The sequence below is a fragment of the Pristiophorus japonicus genome, unplaced genomic scaffold (genome assembly GCF_044704955.1).
Source record: "Pristiophorus japonicus isolate sPriJap1 unplaced genomic scaffold, sPriJap1.hap1 HAP1_SCAFFOLD_251, whole genome shotgun sequence".
Lineage (NCBI taxonomy): Eukaryota > Metazoa > Chordata > Chondrichthyes > Pristiophoridae > Pristiophorus > Pristiophorus japonicus.
The window spans coordinates 37,273-42,661 of record NW_027252241.1 but is presented as its reverse complement, the minus strand read 5'-3'; the positions used below and the strand labels follow the sequence as shown (position 1 = coordinate 42,661).

General features: G+C 43.8%; 2 non-coding genes across 2 annotated transcripts; both read right to left on the bottom strand.

The window, feature by feature from the left end:
• Positions 1-320: 320 nt before the first annotated feature.
• Positions 321-404, bottom strand: trnal-uaa (transfer RNA leucine (anticodon UAA)). Its single transcript has one exon. It is a non-coding gene; the product is annotated as a tRNA-Leu (tRNA).
• Positions 405-4,910: 4,506 nt separating this feature from the next.
• Positions 4,911-4,993, bottom strand: trnal-uaa (transfer RNA leucine (anticodon UAA)). The gene has a single exon. It is a non-coding gene; the product is annotated as a tRNA-Leu (tRNA).
• Between the last annotated feature and the right edge of the window lie 396 nt (positions 4,994-5,389).

Here is a 5,389-nt window from a genome sequence, read left to right as displayed (position 1 = left end):
CTATCCTGCGATTCCTACTCTGACGAGCAGGTGTCAGTGGCAGCTATCCTGCAATTGCTACCTTTGAGGTCCTATTTGTTAATTTAGCTCCAGGCTCCCTAAATTCAGCTCGTAATTCCTCAGACAGAGTGAGTCAGACTCAAACACAAACACATGAAGAGCTCTCTTAAAACAGAGAGTGAGAGGCACAGAAACATTGCATAATCCCATTTCTTTGTCAGTTGAGAATGTTATAAAGTCATCGACATGTACAGATTCAACAGAATACATTTGCGTATTACTGAGCAGAATGGGAGGAAATCGGTTTCAATTTAAAGATTTACCAAGAGTGGGGTATCGAACCCACACAGCTACACACCCATTGGATTTTACGTCCAACGCCTAAACCACTCGGCCATCCTGGTTTTGTCAGTATTCGGATTTTGTCTCTGTGAGAATATGGGCTGCAGCTCCACTCTCACAGACAGAGGTTTTCAATGAGCATTTTCAAATATTTACAGCAATATTGACACAGGGGCAACTCTCCTATTCTTTTTCGAGTAATGCTCTGGGAACTTTCACATCCACCCAAGGGTGCAGACGGAGCTTCAATTTAACATTTCATCCGAAAGTCAACAGCTTCAACAATGCAAAATTGCCCAAGTACTGTATTTGAGTGTCAGCCAAGATTAAATGCTCAAGTCTCAGGGGAAGGACTGACACACACAACCTCCTGATTCAGCCGAGAATGCTGCCACTGAACCAAATCTCACATCCGTATTACTTTCCCCAAGTCTTTTCATAAAGTTCCAGGACATTTGAAGCAATATTCAACATTTTGAAAAAGCTCCACCTTCATCAGGGCATTGAACCCCGAACTCACGAGTGACAGGAAGGGATACTTACTACGACACTAACGAGGAACTGACGGTCATTTGTTTTGTCAGAGCAGGAATCGAGCTGTGAACAGAACTGGACAACATGAGAAGTCGACAGGCACATTGAGAGACAGAGACAAACCGACAAACAGGGAGAGACAGACAGCGAGATAGAGACAAAGTGAGACAGAAAGTATGAGACTGAGAAGGAGAGGCAGACTGAGTGAGAAAAAGACTCAAACACACACATATACAGAGATGCGTGTGTATGTGCTCTTTAAAGAGAGAGAGGGAAAGAGTGAGAGAAAGACAGTGACAAAGACAGTGACAAAGAGAGAGACAGAGAAAGAGTGAGTGACAGATCGAGAGATAGGCAGAGATATAAACAGAAAATGATGAAAATACTCAGCAGGTTAGAGACAGGAACTAACAGAGACAGGCAAAGAGAGAGACAGGTAGAGACATGGACAGACAGAGAGGTTGGGAATGAGAGCGACAGTCAGACAGAAAGACTGAGAGAATCCCATTGGAACAGAACTGGACATCGTGAGAAAGAGGCAGATAAGTTGAGAAACAGGGAAACGGGGAGAGACAGACTGTGAGATAGAGACAAAGAGAAACAGAGACTTTGAGACTGAGATGGAAGGTCAGACTGAATAACAGAATGACTCATACACGTACATATACAGAGATGTGTTTGTGTGCTCCATAAAGAGAGGGAGGCAAATAGTTGTGGGGTTCGAACCCGCGCAGTTATAATTCCATTGGATTTTAAGTCCAACACATTAACCACTCAGCCATCCTGGGCCTGGCAGAAACGGGCTTTGTCTCTGTCAGAATTTGGGCTTCAGCGCCACCCCCACAGACACACACACACAGAGGGTTTCATCGAGGATATTCGAACATTTTTAGTGATATTGACACGAGGGCAACTCTCCTATTCTTTTTCTAGTAATGCTCTGGGACCTTTCACATACATCCGAGGGTGCAGGCGGAGCTTCAATTTTACATTTCATCCGATGGTCAACAGCCTCAACAATGCAAAATTCCCGAAGTACTGCATTTGAGTGTCAGCCAAGATGATGCGCTCAAGTCTCAGGAGAGGGACTTACACACACGACCTTTTGAATGGAGCCACTGAAACAAAGCCGATACCAAAGATCACAAGCGTATTATTTTCCCCAAGTTTTTTAAAAAGTTCCAGGACATACCAAATTCTTGGTGATGATTTCCATAGACAGTTGCACAGACACAGAGACATACATACAGATAGACATAGACAGACACACACACACATAAAATAACCAAAAATATACACGCATCAACATAGAAACATAGAAATTAGTTGCAGGAGTAGGCCGTTGGCCCTTCGAGCCTGCACCACCATTCAATAAGATCATGGCAGATCATTCAACCTCAGTACCTATATCCTCCTTTCCCTCCATATCCCTTGAGCTGTAAGGGCCATATCTGACTCCCTCTTCAATATATCTAATGAACTGGCTTCAACAACTTTCTGCGGTAGATAATTCCACAGGTTAACCACTCTCTGAATTAAGCTCTTTCTCCTCATCTTGGTCCTCAATGGCTTACCCCTTATTCTTAGACTGTGACCCCTGGTTCTCGAACTCCCCAGCAACAGAAACATTCTTCCTGCCTCTCACTTGTCCAATCTCGTCAGAATTTTATATGTTTCTATCAGATCACCTCTCATTCTTCTAAACTCCAATGGATACGAGCAGAGCTGATCCAGTCTATCCTCATATGTCAGTCCTGCTATCCCTGGAATCAAGCTGGTGAATCTTCGCTGTTCTCCATCAATAGCAAGGACGTCCTTCCTCAGATTTGGAGACCAAAACTAACAAAATATTTAACGTGTGGCTTCACCAAGGCCCTGTACAACTGCAGGAAGACTTTCCTGCTCCTAAATTCAAAGCACCTAGCTATGAAGGCGAACGTGCCATTTGCCTTCTTCACCGCCTGTTGCGCTTGCATGCCCACTTTCAATGAAAGATGTAGCATGACACCCAGATCAAGATGTACACAGAGTGCCTTAGACAAATAGACGGATAGACAGGCAGGGTCACTGTCGCTGCTTTGGCTGGCCTTTGCATTTGTCCGTCGAGAATGCTGCCACTGAACCACAGCCAATGCAAAAGTTCGCAAACGTATTATTTTCTCCAAGTCTTTTGAAAAAGTTCCAGGACATACCAAATTCATGGTGATGATTTCCACAGACAGTTGCACATACACAGAGACATATATACTGATAGACAGACACAGACACACACACACACACTCACACACACACACACATAACCAAAAATATACAGGCACCAACGGACATGCACAGATGACTTAGACATATCGAGGGATAGACAGGCTGAGTCACTACTTTGGCTGATTTTTGCATTTTTCTATCCGTATGTATCGTGAATATTGCAGACTAATAGAAATGTGAAAAAAATGTCAGTGTTGAAAGGTATGGGACGTTATTCCATCTATCTCAAGATCAGTTTTGCCAAAACCTGGTTAAATTGTAAAGAAAAGTGCTGAGAATTGTAGTCGGCAGGATTCGAACCTCAGCGCAGAAAACCCAAAATATTTCTAGTCCATCGCTTTAACCACTCGACCACAATTACTGCGTCTCTGGCACTTTAAATGTTACTCAGAAAAAACTCAGTCGTCCATCTCTGTGCAGCACACGGCAACAGAATCCTGAAAAAGTCTCCGTTTGCATAAAAACCTGGAAGAGGCAATCTCCTCTTGCTGTATTTTTACTGTTCTATATTGCTCTGGAACTTTTTAATAAAATCGAAACCAAGAAACAGAAGGAAAATTCGACATTTTGAAAAAACTGCTGCGACGTCGGGAAATGGAACCCGCTTCTCCCACATAACAAGCGGGGATAATCACCACTATACGGACGAGGGTACGGGTTTCGTTAGAGCAGTAATCGAGCTATGAACAGAAGTCGACAGACACATTGATCGACAGAGACAAACCGACAAACAGGGATAGACAGACAGCGAGAGAGAGAGACAACGCGAGACAGAAAGGGTGAGACTGAAAAGTGAGGCAGACACAGTGAGAAAAAGACTCAAACACCTACATATACAGAGATGTGTGTGTGTGATCTATAAAGAGAGAGAGGGAAAGAGTGAGAGAAAGAAAGGGACAAGGAGAGAGACAGATAGAGAGAGAGACAGATATAAACAGAAAATGATGGAAATGCTCAGCAAGTTAGAGGTAGCAACGACCAGCGACAGGCAAAGAGAAAGAGATCGGCAGAAACATAGACAGACAGAGATGATGAGAAAGAGTGAGACAGTCAGACAGAGAGACTGAATGAATCCCTTTCGAACAGAACTGGACACCGTGAGAAAGAGACAGACAGATTCAGAACCAGAGACAAACAGGGAAACAGGGAGAGACAGACAGTGAGATAGAGACAAAGAGAGACAGAAAGTTTGACACTGAAAGGGAGGATCAGACTGAATGAGAAAAAGACTCAAACACATACATACACAGAGATGTATTTGCGTGCTCCAAAATGAGAGGGGGGCAAATAGTGATGGAATGACAGAGAAAAGGACAGGGACAAAGAGAGAGAAAAAGAGGGCGACAGATAGAGAGAAAGACAGATAGAGAGAGAGAGACATAGAGACAACACAGAAAATAATGGAAATATCTATCAGGTTAGAGACAGGGACTAACAGAGACAGGCAAAGACATGGACAGACAGAGATAATGGGAAAGAGAGAGACAGTCAGACAGAGAGTCTGAGAGAATCCCATTGCAACAGTACCAGACACCGTGAGAAAGAGACAGATTGAGAGACAGCGACAGACAGAGTGGGTCAGAGAGAGACAAAGACTCAAACACACAAACACATGCACAGCTCTCGAAAGAGAGAGAGCGGCAGAGACATGTCACAATTTCATTTCATTATCTGCTCAGAGTGTCACATTGTTACAGAAAACTAGAGATTCAGCAGATGAAAATCGGGTATCGCTGAGCAGGATGGGAAAAATATCTCTTTAATTAAGGAATTACCAGGAGTGGGGTTCGAACCCACGCGGGTATAAACCCATTAGATTTTAAGTCTAACGCTTTTCCCACTCGGCCATCCTGGCCCTGATCCTGTCAGAGGTTGGACTCTGCCTCTGCGAAAATCTGGGCTTCAGCTCCAGACATATCGGATTTCAGGGAGCATTTACAAACATTTTTCGTTATATTGACACGGGCGCAACTCTCCTATTATTTTTCGACTAAGGCGCGGGGAACTTGCACATCCACCCGAGGGTGCAGATGGAGCTTCAATTTAAAATTTCAGCTGATGGTCAACAGCTTCAAGAACGCAACATTCCCCAAGTACTGCATTTGAGTGTCAGCCAAGATTATGGGTTCAAGTCTCAGGAGTGGGACTTCCACACACAACCTCCTGATTCAGTCGAGAATGGAGCCACTGAACCAAAACCGATACCAACGTTCACAACTGTATTATTTTCCCCAAGTTTTTTAAAAAGTTC